Here is a 16,362-nt window from a genome sequence, read left to right on the forward strand (position 1 = left end):
ATGTCTGCAAGAGCAATCTAAAGGAAGCAGCCAATGGGTCTTGGGAAGAGCTTGCAGAGGCTAGGAATCGCTGGAGGCCCAAGCAGGGTGAAAATGACAAAAAGAAACACGCTCAACTGAAAGTGTGAAATATACCTGGGTGCTGGTCCTAACAGTATAAAGGCGGAGTGGACCCAGGTGGTGACTGCACACAGAGGAGAGATGGTCATGGAGGAAAGGCACCCAGTACGAGCCTCCTACTCTTGCCGTCTCCATCTTCAGCTGGTGTGGAATGGCCTGCCTCTTCTGCGCTGGTCTGTACGGCCACAACCGACACTGCCTTCCCATCAACTGTGATGCCTAATCTACAGCACTACTCCATGGTCTACTAAGATCGAGGGAGCCAACCATGCACTGCATATTAGAAGTACCGCTATATATTTTTTAAATTGTGCCTAAGGTGGTGCCTTGAAAAGGCTTTTGAATCAACACAAGCGTTCCGTTATAAAATGTGCAGAAGGTATTGGATTAAATACATGAAGCAGTGATCCCGGGGAAGATAGGAGCGGCATATGCTGGAGGACCTGGCTGTTCTCTTTAATGCAGTCAGAGCTCAGTCAAGAGCAGCAATAATGGTTGGCATTTATATAGCACCTTTATCCAAAGCACTGTACAATTGATGCTTCTCATTCACCCATTCATACACACACTCACACACCGACGGTGATTGGCTGCCATGCAAGGCACCGACCAGCTCGTCAGGAGAATTTAGGTGTCAGGTGTCTTGCTCAGGGACACTTCGGCACAGCCCGGGCGGGGGATTGAACCGGCAACCCACCGACTGCCAGACAACTGCTCTTACTGCCTGAGCCATGTCGCCATGTCACGACAAATCCTTACCCATCCCAATAGGAACGGGTGAGGATTCGTAAGTACAGGGCGTTCGGTCCTGGATCACAGTGAACAGATAAGGGCTGGTCTCATTCACAAGACAATGAGCAATCCTGTTCAATAAGGTGCTGATCAAGATTCAAGATCACACTTGCTGACCCATGTTCATCTCCACCTCTCTGTCATCATAACCTGCAAATATCTGTGGTTCTACTCTGACAGTACAGAGCAGGTGCAATGATAGACACTGAAACTACTGTAGAAAACGTATCTAATTCCCCAATACTATAAGCAATCCTGTCTAATAAGGCTGAATGTCCATCCAGCTTTGTAAGAAAGTGGGCTTTGTAAATCAGAGGCTTTCTGAGTAGGCTTGCTCAGCTGAAAACGTTATACACCTGGAGGCTACAGATGCGGTCTTGTTTGGTATCGTCCCGATGTTACGGACACTGAGCATGTACGGGTATACATTATTGATTTAGTAATCATTAAGGAAATAGGGCATGGTATGGTATGGATTGTGGTATGGATTCTGGACCGTGCCAGCATTGCCTGTGGCTGGCTGACCCGCAGGGTGAAGCGGAGATGCGACCATCGCCCAGGGAGGAAGACCTCCAGACCGCAGGGCCTCATCGCACACCAGTGGCCCCTGCTGGTCAATCAGGCTCAGGGTCTTCCCTCAGCTCACGTCTGTGCAAACCTGACTCCTCAACCATGGAGTGGAAGGAAGCTGTGGTATTTCTTGTTTCAGAGGAGAGGGCATAGTAATGTGCGCATGTCGCAACATGAGCGTGGCGTGCCACATAGGGGAGAAAGCATGTACATTTTACAAATAGTGAAGAAGGCATGTTATTACATAAAGACAAGCTGAAATAAAAATTTACTTTTTCCTCAATTTAGTCAAATCTTCATAACCATATGAACACTTCAATCTTATGAACACACAATCTTAAAGTATACATGTATATGTATATATTGATATCCTTTCTCACACAGTGGTGCGCATCCTCATTTGACGTCAGTGTAATCGACTCTCCGATCTTCAGAATTTCCCCTGAAAGATCGATCGCTCTTGCACATGTCATATCGTGGAAGGTAGGCCTGCTCCAACTTCAGTCTCTGCTTGTCTTTGTAACTTCGACTTCCACTTGTCTTTAATAGCATCAGCTAAATTCAGCTGGTGTTTGGAGTGGAACATAACTGGATGACCTTGGTCGGTAATCAGGAGCTCATTAGCGGGAACACCTGAAAGGTCCTTTAATATCACAGCCAAGGCATAATGAGCGGTTATGCAGGGGCGCTGGTGGCACAGGAAAAACCAACAGCCCTAATAGAAAGATAATGAGGCTCTGAGCTGGGGGACAGAGCTCACGCCAAGGGAAGGAGAACCGCCTTCTGATTGGCCTTCAACAACAGCTTAACCTCGCAACGCTTATTAACGGGCAACTTCCATACCGCAGCACAATATCGTGTGCTATTAAAATGCCATCACTGACGCAGAGGACTGAAGCTAAGACTGATTTGCGAAACGCAATGTTTTTGGCAACGAGCGTTCATTGGGACAGCACTGTCTTGAAGGAAGCTCAAACATTACAGAAACATTAGCTTTAAAGGGTTTTTAACAAAGGCTATTTTGTGATATTAAAGTGTATTGAATGATGTAATTATATTGTTTATAGGTTTAATTTGTTCCTCATATGTGAAATGACACTTTAATGGAAACCCACCTTGTGAATGACGTCAATGTGTAATTGGGTGTGCCGATGAGGTAACCTTAGTTCATGGGGTCATGTTATTGTCTCATTAGTTCCTACCCCACAGCACAGCTAAGTCTAAGTCAAAGCCAATTCACTGGCAAACCAAGTCACTGATGAACCAAGTCACTGGCAAACCAAATCACTGATGAACCAAGTCACTGGCAAACCAAATCACTGATAAAACAAGTCACTGATGAACCAAGGCACTGATGAACCAAGTCACTGGCAAACCAAATCACTGATAAAACAAGTCACTGATGAACCAAATCACTGATAAAACAAGTCACTGATGAACCAAGTCTAAGCGAAGATCAAGACTATATAGGGGTTTTGACTGGGTCAAGACTGGGAGGCTATAACATTGTTTTCTGCAGATACTGGACCATTATGCTGATTGCCCATACCATAGACCGTAACACCACCGGTAAAACACCATTACGCTTACATGACCATTTGACCATGACTATGGGTGCACCATAATGGATGGTCCAGCAAAGAAAAAGATATTGCAACTTTCCAGGGTAGCGTTACTGCCTTGCTTTACCTGCTGTACTTGCTGTACAATGGAATCATTATTTCCTCTCTTCGGCATTTGATAGATTTCTAAGTCAGATTTAATTACAGCGGAACTGCTTGACTTCACAAGGTCTATAGCATCTGTCAGCACTGCCCTGCAACAAAGTTTTATGCTCTCAAAAATGTCCACAACAACTACCAAGGTAACATGGAACATAGCATACCCACAGGAAGACTTCAGCCTTTGAAGTGTACCTTTTTAAAATAAATTCTAACTATGTTCTAGAACTAGAGTTTTCAGTTACCAGTAGTGATTGTTACCTTAAAGGGTTAAAAGATTAAAATTAATGAGTTGCCAGGTTGCTATGTGGATCCTGTCAACCAAAATCCATATGCCAGAGATTATGGGGATTAACTGCTCATCAAAGTTCTCACTTATTAGGTGCATTTACACTGTACGTGTGTTAAATTGATAATCTGTCTAAACTGCTGTAGGGTGTCTTAGTGAAACGAGTCTTCGATGCTCAGCATCTGAGACAGATTCCAAGACAGAGCCCCAAAACTCCAGCCCTAGAGGCTGCCACATAGTTATTTCAGTCATATTACATGTAGAACTTTTAATGATGTGGAAAAAACACATCATGGGATTAATTTAATTTCAAAGGAATCATGTGACGGAATGCATTTTAAACATGGCGGAGCTTAGAGAGCACAAACTGTCACACGAAGAGACACAGGGGCTCATGAGCTGTGACAGGATTGAATTAATTAGCTCATCAGAGAGTCTTTCACTCGATTACTGGTCTGTCTCCTGCCTGCAGAACGTCTTACAGGCCGCAGGTATGTATCCGCTGTGCCCTCATACCAATACCACGCATTTAGAAAAATATATATCTGGGGAAATCATAAACTGAACAACATCGTCAACTCCGCCATTATCATCAATCAAATAAAAACAACCTTATTTTCCTCTTGGGGCCCATAAAACAGCACCAGCACATTAAAAATGGGCAGGGCTTCCACATACTAACAGCGACATACTGATCTGAACTGATTTTTTTTATTCAGGGACAGCCAAACCTTCTGACTGGTGGTGATTTTCAGCTCATTGTACTTGACATGACGTTTGGACACAACTCAGACAACTTCAATCAGCCTCAGCAGCCAATGGGGATGGAGCTAATCACAGGCTGATTGGTCAACAGTCTGGGCCACTCACAGCCAGCTCCCAGCATCCCCTGCGTTCCCTGTCCCATCCTGACACCAGAGCAGGGAAGAAAAATCAGATCAGAGTAGCAGGTGGACACTTTGGGGTAACCAGCATCCCTGAAAAGGGAGACAGAAACAGCATTAATTGACATTATTCATTTTCTGGGTTGTGCTTGCAATCATACCATTGCTATTAACATATATTTTTGTTAGTATCTTTTTGCAGAAATACTTAGTCATTGAACTACAGTAATTTTGTATTATTCAACCAAACTGATATTTGTTTCAGCAACTACATGGAGAAGAAGGGGGATGTTGGTTCCTGCTGACAGTCTTGGGACTGATTCCGCACTTGAGCTCTGTAGCATGTGGTCTTGGTGTGTGGTGTGCTGTTGTCAAAGATGCCAAGATATCGATGATAACGCCCTTCATAAATTCCAAATTAAAAAATGGGTCACATTTTGAGTCATTATTTGACCTGATTTGGTTGTTAAAGCTGACAAAGCAAGCTAGTTTATTATCAGTATAAACATTCCTGTACATTTTAAAGGCATTTGAAGCATCATATAATATTAGGTTGTCCTAAAAAGCTGGTTCCTACTGGCTGTGTAAAATGACTCACTTGCCTCTCCACATCGTAGTGTCTGAAGCGAAACTCTAAATGTAATCTCTGCTCAAGCGAAGATGTAACTTCCATTTATATTCTTTATATTAAATCTCTCCAATCTAAGAGACAATCAGAGCATCAATAAGTGGACACTTGCAGAAAGCTGCTTATCGCTACGCTAGCTGAAGCTCGGCATCTCGCTAAGACTCATTTAGCATGAGCTGATAACAGGAGGCACGCCACAGCAACACTGAATATCCAAAGATAAGAACGCACCACTGTGCCTTATCATCCTGTACGGTATGATAATGATTTCTGTAACTTAACGGACGACAGCGTGTTGACAATTGTTGACATTCACTCGGTGCCTCCAAGAAAAATGCGAAAATGTTCCTCCACACGCAGTGGTATTTGCTTGTAGAAAAAATTAAATGGAATTTCCTGATAACTCAGTAAGGTCATGTGTGGTGCCCATTCCACAAAGCTGCTGACTTTTGACCTCCCAATTGCTGATTGCTAAACGGTGTTTGTGTAGATACGCCTGAATGAAAGTTGAATTCAAAGTCGAACAAATGAATTCCAGACTACAACAAAATCTTGTCAACCAGTAAAGTGTGGTGTAAAAGGGGCGGGGCACATGACAAAAAGGCGGAGTGGGGTGCAAAAGGGGCATGGCATGGGACAAAGAGGCGGAGAGTAGTGTAAAAGAGGCGGAGTGTGGTGTTAAAGGGGCGGAGGGGCATAATGTGGTTGTTAATAATGGGACCTGTAAAAGAGGTGGAGCATAGTTCACCAATGGGGGTGGCTTCTGGATTTCTTCGTATGATGTACAACAGGGGTTCCCAAAGTGTGGGTGGGGAGCCCATGTTGGGTCACTCGATTTCAGGATGGGGTTGCCTTAAAAAGATAAAATGTAATTTTTGTCTCTTTAAAATATGTGAATGTAGGCCACCACATGTTTAACATTACAACAACCCAACTTTAATAAAGCAATGAGGCAGGAGAGGTTGTGGTATATTTCCAGTATAGTCTAAAGGGTGCTGTTAGGCACAAGATGTGTGGGTGGGGTGTTGCGGTTGTGTAAGTTTGGGAACATTCATTTGGGGTCACATCAGAAAAATGTTTGGGAACTCTTGATGTACGGTGTGTGCTTGAGAAGGGTCACATGAGTGAAATAGACTGTGCAGCTTTATTGCTTTAATAATACTTAGTTGGAGCATTTGCTCCATTTTCTGTTTATATGCTTTGCTTAAAAGTCGATTGTGCAAAAGGGAAATACACAGCCTTCTCTCTCACAGATGCTGTAGAGATAGAGGGTACATTCATACAGAACACAGTACTGATGCAAAGGTGAACAGAATTTGTATAGGCTGCAACAGTATATTAATTATATATGGATATTAATTCTGATGAGCAATATGTTGGAATAAATTAAACTATTTCCAGTTTTGAATAACTGAAGGCATTGGCTTGGAATATATCACTTGGCAAATGCCTGCTTCATTTCCATATACCTAATGCATATTTCATGTTTATTTTCCTGTTATTATAAACACAATTAAGTCTGAGTGTATAATGCCAGTTGTTCAGTTTGATCAACAGTCAAACATAGCATACCAAAATTCACTTTCCTGTTTATAGACTTTTGAATATTTGTTCACATTTGCCCATTTTTGTTCGTGGAAATAAAAAAGCATTGGGGTCGAATATGGGGTTACCATGGCAACATATTGTTCTGAGAAAACAGCATGCAGAAAACATGTATGTTCAAGAGCATGTTTCAAATTTGATGTATTAATCCAAAAATCTAAATCTTAGCAGCCTAGATCTTGAAATAAGAGTGATACGAGTTGATAAGAACTTGATAAGAGTTTAAATTTAAACCAAGCTTATTAGAAATACATACAGTCAAAGAGAATGCATCACTTTTGTCAGAGGACAATGGGAAGGTGTGAAAATCCAGTTGCCCTTTTGTTCAAGAGTCTCACAGTGACGCCGATATAAAGTCTGAGACAGTTTGACGCGTGCAACACCGCCGCCATGCTGTGTCTGTCGATGACGAACGTCAGCGAGCTGTGCGAACGTCAGTGGCTGGCGTGAGTCAGAGAGAAGTGGCACGCAGAGCTGCGTTTCCATGGGGCCCGCGTCACTGCGACGCTCCAGGACCACGGCACGCCAGGCTCCGGCGGGGCAGGCAGTGTGGAAGCAGGACTCTGGTGCGGGGGAAAGGTCTCATTCGCCGACAAGAGCAGATTCTGCATGGACAGACCCGACGGCCGTGAAAGGTTGTGCTTCGGTTGGACTTCGGTAGGACGTAGTTCTGAAGGTGTGCGCAACAAGGTCCGTGGATGTTTGTGGGTAAAAATGACAATACATTACAGGCATTTAGCAGACGCTCTTACCCAGAACGACGTACGACGAAGTGCAGATCCAACACGATGGGGTGAGGAGGACCCTAGAGGACAGTATGGCTCCAAGTCCTTTCGTGACCATATAGATACAATTTGAACCCTTCAAGAATACATCAACTTAAACTATCATACCACGGTTGGAAACTAGAATACCCGGAGTACAACAAGGCTATATAAAGTGCCATTATAATCTATGGCATGCACAAGGCTAAAGGTGTCATTATATTTGAGACTTTGCTCTTGAGTTTTTTTCTGGCACTTTGGGCTCCACAAACCCATTGAGGTATGTTGTATCAGGGTAAGCTGCAGCAGATATCAAATCCCAGCAAATCAAGCAATATCTGGATGGATAGAGCAGTGTTAGCATGGAAATATATATTTTTTTTTTTGTAAACTGCCCCTTTAAATCACCAGAGTTTTCAAACTCAGTAAAACTGGTTTTGATCAAAAAAAAACTCTGTAGTAGTTTAATAGCAGTTTGGCATCGAATTTGATTCAAGAAATATGTTTAAATGCAAATTTGTTGAGATATTATTTCATGGATATTTCACTTCTTCTATTGGCTGTGTATATGCATAATGAGCAATATTATTAACCCTTCCCTTTCTTTGCAATATTACACATGGTTACGCAAAAATACACAATGCCGAAAATGAAAAGTATAGGCTATAGGTGGAGCAAAAATGTAAAGTATAAGGAAATATTGTAAAACTTTATCAATGGCACAATTCCAGGACAAACAGCACAGAGGCGCTGAGGGGGGACATTTTGTGAAAGACGTACAGATGCCAGGCTCAAATTGAAATGGCTGCCAGTTTGTCATCTTTGACGCAACCATCTTTAAACTTGGTGCAGCACAAATTGTATGAAATCAATACAATAAGGATGAAATCATACATTTCAGACTGATACACCTGTAATTGGTAGGAGATTGAATGTTATGGACAAATTTCACATTCACAGACAACGCATATCTTACTTGGCATAATTTGGACACACAGTTCCTGAACAGCTGTCTTTTGAAGGTATTTCCGAAAAATTCTAAATGGCGGACAAACAATGTAGGCGGAGCTTAAGTATCCTAGAGGCAATACTGTCAAGCACGAGGAGATACGCCAAGTTTTACAATTCTAGGACAAACGGGATGGCGGACTGTGGGTTTGACTTTGGGACCTGATTATAGCGCCCCCTAATGGACAATTATTGGATAAAACAGGAGGAAAATAACGACAATAGGAATTTCAGCTATTACAATATTCACAATGGAAGCCCAATAAATACACCTCCATTTTATGATTAATTTGAGCGTGCTGGACTGTGTTGATTAGTTGTTGCTGGCTGGCAGTGGTAAATCCAGGAGAGCAAGGGACAGACTGGGAATGCTGACAGCAGCTGCCTGTTAAAGCAGCCAGCCACATCTGTCATGTAATCCTGTTATTGCTGGGATGAGCCTGAGCAGGTGAAACCGGGGGGGTAAGGACACATGTTGTGTGGGACGTGTCTGCCAGCCATTGCACTACAGTGCGTGTGACAGCCGTGTGCTTATAAGTCACCGCTGTGTGCAATACGCGTGGTGCAGCTGCAGTCATACATGGGTGCACGCAAAAATATCTCAGCATCCATACACCGGTGTGTGTGTGTGTGTGTTTGCATATGTGTGAGTGTGAGCGTGTGCGTGTGCATGCTTGTGTGTGTATGTGTGTTTGTGTGTGTGTGTGCGTGTATATGCATGTGTGTACGTGTGTGTGTGTGTGTGTGTAATAGAGAGAGGAAGTGGAGTGGGACAGTGTGGGTCTGTGGGTGTATATGCATGTGTGTGTGTGTGTGTGTATATTCATGTGTGTGTGTGTGTGTGTGTGTGTGTGCGTGCGTGCATGCGTGTGTGTGTGCGTGCGTGCGTGCACGTGTGCATGTGTGTGTGTGTGTATGTGTGTTTGTGTGTGTGTGTGTGTGTGTGTGTAATAGAGAGAGGAAGTGGAGTATGACAGTGTGGGTGACAGTGCAGTGACATTCCTCTTCTCGCGCTGGCACTGCTGGAGCTGTTAAAGTGATTAACTGCGCTGCTGCCAGCAGACAGAGGAGAGGGAGTGAGAACAGGGGAGAGAATGAGGGAGAGAGGGAGAGATACGGGAGAGAGGGGGAGGGGAGAGGGAGAAGAGAGCACATCCAGCGTAAATTCACAGGCGTCAATGTGGCGATTCTCACATGCGTACGTGTGTACATGTGCATATTTATTTATTTCACTCAGTGAGAGGGTGAGAAAGAGGTTATTACGGTGAAATACTGTTGATAACTACAGCCGTGTGTGAGAGACAGGGCATGCTTGACGTGGTCTTGGCATTTTAAACATTTTGTATGGATTAATGCGGTAATCCGTGTCGTTTTCTGGACCGCTGTTCTGCTCTTGAAATAAAATCCTTGGCAAGGCCTGTGGAACAGCCACGATTATCGTTCTATTTTTACCAGCAGAATTTGGGAAGAGGAGAGAGACCACAGGGGAGTGGGGGGCTGCAGATAGAGAGAGAGAGAGAGAGAGAGAGAGAGAGAGAGAGAGAAAGAGAGAAAGAGAGAGACAGAGACAGAGAGATTGATGTGTGTGTTACTCAAAGGTGAGGGCACAGGAAATTGAACACTGTCAGAAATACCACATTTAACAAGTGGGCCTCGGTGACTCAGTGTTACACTTGAAATGAAATGAAGGGCTTATTATCGCAAATTATAACATTAGACTCCCCACTGAACTGACGGTGCCTTTTACTAGCACAGATAACACGCCTGCCGCACTAATGTCGGCCTGGATATGCCCAGCGATAACAACACTGCACTGAGTTAAACTATCTCGCCTTTTTTTAGCGTGACTCCTTATTTCAGAATGTACTGTGACCGAAATACTTCAATTCATCATGCAGCTCGGCATGTTAATTTCCAACAGAATATCACACGGCTGAATTTCTAATTACTGTTATTATTACTACTGTGATTATGATCATTTTAATTTCGAATTATTACAGCAATCACAACATGTATCATCCTGATCACATAATTAGGATTAGTCTAGCAAAATGCATGCATTCTTTAAAACCTTATTCATCTTTAAGAACGCAAATGGTGTGCAACTGCCTCATATTCTCTTATCGTTAGAATAACTCAAACCACATGCAAATTCTTACTACTCTTACGATAATGCAAACCCTATCAAGCTGCTTAGTACCCCCTCATATTCACCATTTTATCATTTCATTATTACTCAGGGTTAGTCTTTGATTTTGGGTGGCCCAAAGTTTTTCACTAGGATGTAACCGTATAACCTCAACTGTAGCTATATGAACTGTGGATTCTTTTAATTTAAATGCAAAAAAAAAGATCAAATATATTTGGTTATATTTCTTCATTTGAATCCATGCGATTTCATTGGTTTTTCATACATTTGTATTGAAAATGTTTGATATTTCAGTGTGCTCTAAAGGCTAGAATTAGGTTGCAGGGTTGAAATTATGGTTTGGGGTTAGGGTTGACCCTAAGATAGTGGGGCAATAATTCATCCACTACAAAGATTCCCAGAGCCACACTTAGCCGGAGCACTTTACACAGCTATTCTTGCTGTAGCTACTTAGCAATGCTCACCAACATGCATAGTTACTTATGAATTTACACAATTAACCATTCTCTCAATGGTTAACTAGTTAATTGGCTTACATAGCTATGCGCAAAAATATGTTACCTTTCCATTGGCAAGAACATAGTTTGCAAGCTAGCTGTCCCTAACTATATCACCATAAGCAGGTGGACTCAGCAGAAGTGGACTCTATAAATAAACACTGTACTCTCATACTAAAGTTATCCTGTAGATGAAAAGAAAAAGCATGCTTCAAAATGAACTTATAGTGAGCCATATAGTGTTTATGTGAATTAAAATGATATGGAATAACATAAAATACAAGCTTTTCCCGTTTCACACTGACTAGCTTACAGAGTTCTGTTGGAGAAGAACAGTTAAATTATTATAAATTAACAGCTGAATTATTTGGAGTGAGGCATTCTATTTTAATAGCAGTTGTGGAGGAAGAGTACTCCATCCTGCACTGATGGCTTCAGTCCAAGCCTCGACTAGACTAGCATTACCATTGGCATTTCTCCTGGTCAATAGCATGAGCTACATCGGTGGCTCTAAACGACAGTTGAATTTTATCCAAGGAAGATGACAACCTATCCAGTCAACAAAGGACCCAAGGAAAATATATTATAAAAGACCCAAACCCAACCGAAGGCAGAGAGACTAGAGTAGGCAGTACCTAAAAAAACCCATAGTGTCCAGACTCGCCCAGGTGGGATTGGACAGCAGATCTCACAGAGACCGCAAACCACCTCTTCAGCCTCCACCCTGGCTCCACCCACACAAGGCTATTTCAGCTTGGTTCCACCCACTAAAAATTTCGAAAAAAATGTATCCTGAGGTGTGTGGAGTAGGTGTGTCCATCTCATTTAACCAATCAGGTGTCAGCAGTGTTCCATGTAGTATTGATCCGTAATGGCTGGTTATTGGCCTTAGCCGTTAAAAAGTAAAGGGCCAAATTTGTGGGTGTCAACAATTTTCCCACTCGAGATCTTGACTGACATCAATATGATGTAGCGGTACCTCTGACATCACGACTGGGGTGGGGCCAAAGTGGACTACAGAAAGCTCTTCAGAGAACAGTGGAAGGTGCCACCATTTTCCAAAATGATATCATTTTAGAAATTATGAAATAATGGCATGGATTAAAATATTTCTCTATAAAATAGGCATACAAACACGTTTACAGGTTAAAAAAAATTGTTTTACAGTGCAATTACCCTGTAATCCAGTGGTCTCAAACTCCATGCCATGGAGAGCTGTGTGTATGCAGGTTTTCATTCCAACCAATGAATGCTGCCTCGATCGACTCCAATTACCCATTCAGCCATATGCATTTAATTGCCTTAAAGCACACATATATACAGTAATGTAGACAACACAAATAACACATTTAAATTAATATACATTATGTGCAAACCTACAGTGGTAATTCAGCAAACAATAGAACTAATAAAATAAACAAGATCTGGAATAAAAACCAGCATACAGACGGCCCTACGTGGCAACGAGTTTGAGACCACCGTTTTGATCTCAAAGGGAGTCTACATCTGTGGTGTCTTGGTTAGCATTGGTGCTCAGCCGGATTATGGCTCAGCCGCTTGTACGAGGGCCTTTATTAATGGCAGTCCTCCAGCGCAGCAACACGAGCGCACAACCGCACGTGTGAAAAGCTTGGTTTTGTCTGCGGTGCAATTTCCATTAACTGACGGCGATGTTTATCGGGCCTCGTTCCTCGCTCCGGCTGAACGGGCGGGGAGGGCGTTGGCAGCAGGAGAACCGCGAAAGCTCCGAGGGGGAACTGCGTCTGCCTGCCAAACCCGCCAACGCCTCTCTCTCCCGCAGCGTTAATTACTCTCTCTCCCTCTCTCCCTCACTCTCCACACATACCCCACCCTCCTAACCTGTTACCCCAGATTCGCTCTACTTCCTCGGAACAGCCGCGCAGCGGAACGAGGCCACGGCAACGGTTTCCGCCCGTTAATTATCGTTTTCCGTTCGGCATCTTTCTCAGCGTCTCCCGGAGCAACCGACCGTTTTCTGTTCTCAACCGCTACTAGTACTATGAGAACAGGAGCAGGCTCTTTCACATACATACTGTACACTGGATCAGCCCAATATCCTGTTTAAGGACTAGATGCTACGCAGGGATCGTGAAGAGTGCAGAACATCAGCTCAGTGTGCGAGCACAGGAAGCCGCCCCCCCCCCCCACCTCCCCTTTTGTCTTATGTTCAGCCCTTTCTCCCTGGGCTTTGTCACTCGTCTCCTAAGCGTTTCACGACCAACGCTCTGGTTCTGATGTAACTGTCTGCATCGCACGGAGAGAGCGTGAGAGTAGAGGGGAGTGGGGGTGGGTGGATGGGGGGAGAGAGAGAGAGAGAGAGAGAGAGAGCAAAAGGGAGGTACAGCAAGGAAGGGGGTGCAGCAAATGAGGTGGTGGCAAAAAAAGGAGGAGGGGGGAGGGAGAGAACAGTAGCCCATCTAACCAGAGAGGGAGGGGGAGAGGGCGAGAGAGGGGGAGAGAGAGAGAGAGGGAGGGCAGAAAAAGGAGGCTGGTGGATATTAGACTCTGTTGCATCTTGAAGAATTCAGCCACAGGACAGACATGGTTTCTCGCGCGCGGTGTGGATTGTGGCGGATTTGGCGGTCGGGTGCCTTTGTATCCTTGTCTGCAGCAAGGGAGTGCGTTTACTGCTCTGCCTGAGGGGGGGGGGGAGCGGGGGGAGACACCGGCAAATAAAGCCCCGGCAATTTCTACGCATCTACCTTTCTCCACGCTCTACCTTCAGACCGTCACTGATCGCATCTCTTAAAAAGAGCACAACTAGAAAATGGATTTGCCTCTCTCTCTCTCAAAGGGCAACTGGACTGTGGGATTTTCCTGTGATGGCCGCGCTATGATTTATTCATCTAAAGTGGCAAAGCGGGATTGATAACCCATCGGCGTGGAGACGTTAGCGTCATTAAAGCAGGAGCGCGAGAGGAGAGGTGGAGCGTGACCGTCCCCCTCGTACGTGCCGAGTCTTCCCGTTCTCTTTCCCCGACTGCGGATGCACGGAATGCCTTCTCCCGTCCCGTTCTGATTTTCCTCGTGTTTTCGGGAGCGCTTTTGGACATCTACGTGCGGACGTACCTCACACCTGTTCCTCCTACCTCTCTCTTCCCTACCCCCCCCCTCCTCTTCTCCTCTCAGACTGTACCGTTACCTCCCCATTTCCCTGCTATCTGGGGTGTTTAAAATAGTAGTTTTGTAGAGTCAAGGTAAGGCTGTTTTTCGCACATATTGGCATGTACGTTGCAGGAGGGAGGGAGGGAGGGGGCGTGGTCTGAGCCGTACACCTGTCTGCGTTTTGAAACGTGCCCTGGCTGCGGGACACACACGCCTGACATCGATAGTCTGGCATCGATTGGAGAGCGGGAGACTCACGGGCGTGTCTGCGAGGCGGGGGCAAGGGTTCGGGGGGTTAGCAAGGTTAGCGGGGGGGCGGTATACATCACGATCGGGCCGGATGGCGGCCGATTTAAATATGCAGGGGGAGTTCTGAGGAAGGACTACTTTCACACCTATCGGCTGGAGAGGTGAGAGAGCTTTCCTCTGCTTCGCTCTGTGAAGCTGCGGACAGATGCTTCACAGTCGAGTTTGACTGAAGGATCAGTGGCAGATACAGAACTGAAAATAAGCTCATTACATGTTACCCGAATACAAAACAGCACATGTAATGTAGCAGAAAATATAGAAGACTTGGGGAAATTATGAAAATATTTGTATGAAAGCAGGTGGCGGCTTCCTTTAACCAGACACAGATGCAATATGACCGTAATGGGCCTTGCATGCACGGTAATAAAGTATTTTTTCAAAAGTAGGAGATAAAAACACACACTGCTGCAGCAAACAAGCAAAGTATCAAACAAAGGAGTACACAAAATGAGTTAATTGACTAAAGTGTGACTAAATCGACTAAAGTGTGACTGAAAAATTAATTAATTGGATTCACAAAAGATGCCTTTGGTTGTATAAAGACTTCAGAGAAATGGAACACTCGTTGGCTCTATCAAAGTGGTTGCCCGATTGTACTGGGGAAATCTATGGCACAAAAACTGAATTTTAATCCATAAAACAGCACAGAAACTTGGCTAGAGAGTATGACAGAGGGTCAGATTACAGGCATATCAGACAGGCGGTCCCATTTCCCACTAAGCTGCAATCTTCCAATCCACTTCTGTGTGATATTTGCCAAATAGCCATAGTGTGGATACATTTCATCAGAAGGACACTAGCCCACGAGCCCACTAGCCGGACAGAGCGGCAAGCATTTGGTAGTGTTCAGATATTCAGCATTTTCTTCTCAAACTGCTTTGTTTTAAAAACAGACCACGGGATCGTGGGTATTATTCAGGTCTGACAGACAGGAGGGCATCACCTCGGTGAAAGGGTAATTTGGGTGGCTATAGAGGACAGTGCTGTCCTGTTAACACAGAGCGAGATAACCCTGAAATACAGCTGAGGCTGTGTATTCTTGCAGAGGAGAGAGGATTAACGCTTCACCCCAGGGGACACTTGGGAAATCTCCTCATAAACGTAAGATCCTGAGGAAAGGGGCAGAAGGATCTTGGGTTCGATAAAGCGCTTACTCAAGACTTCTGTGATCCATAGGGCTTTGGCTCTGGAACTGAGCAAATACCTCTGTGAAAAAGGCATTTATAGAGAATGCTGTTTTAGAGGAACACAAAGAGGGAATGCTGTTTTAGAGGAACAAGAGGGAATGCTGTTTGAGAGGAACAAGAGGGAATGCTGTTTTAGAGGAACACAAAGAGGGAATGCTGTTTTAGAGGAACAAGAGGGAATGCTGTTTTAGAGGAACAAGAGGGAATGCTGTTTTAGAGGAACACAAAGAGGGAATGCTGTTTTAGAGGAACAAGAGGGGATGCTGTTTTAGAGGAACAAAAAGAGGGAACGCTGTTTAAGACACAGAGGACCAAAGCGCGAGGAAAGTGATCCAGACAGGAACAGTTTTTCTTTCTCTCTAAAACAACGACTCGCACAGCGCATCGCATCCGATTGCAGTTAGTGTACGCTGTCAGGAACACGCTCAGCCTTTCCGGCGGTAAACGGAGACGCAGAGCGAGGAAGCCCTGGCGACAGCTGCTGCTGCACCCGCGCAGGTATCGGACCTATGAGACGCAGCAGCGCTGAGATGCCAGCCAATCAGATTATGCGAACAGACAAATGTTGATGAAACAAGATTGTGTGTCAATTGGATAACCAACAGAAGCGGAATTAACACAATCAGTGAATATAGAGCATAACACCAGTAAAGCATACGAGTGCAACAGCAGACCAGAATGTAAACAGGAAATAAACAAACACACGTGCACAG

Source organism: Conger conger, chromosome 14, assembly GCF_963514075.1.
Source record: "Conger conger chromosome 14, fConCon1.1, whole genome shotgun sequence".
Classification (NCBI taxonomy): Eukaryota; Metazoa; Chordata; class Actinopteri; order Anguilliformes; family Congridae; genus Conger; species Conger conger.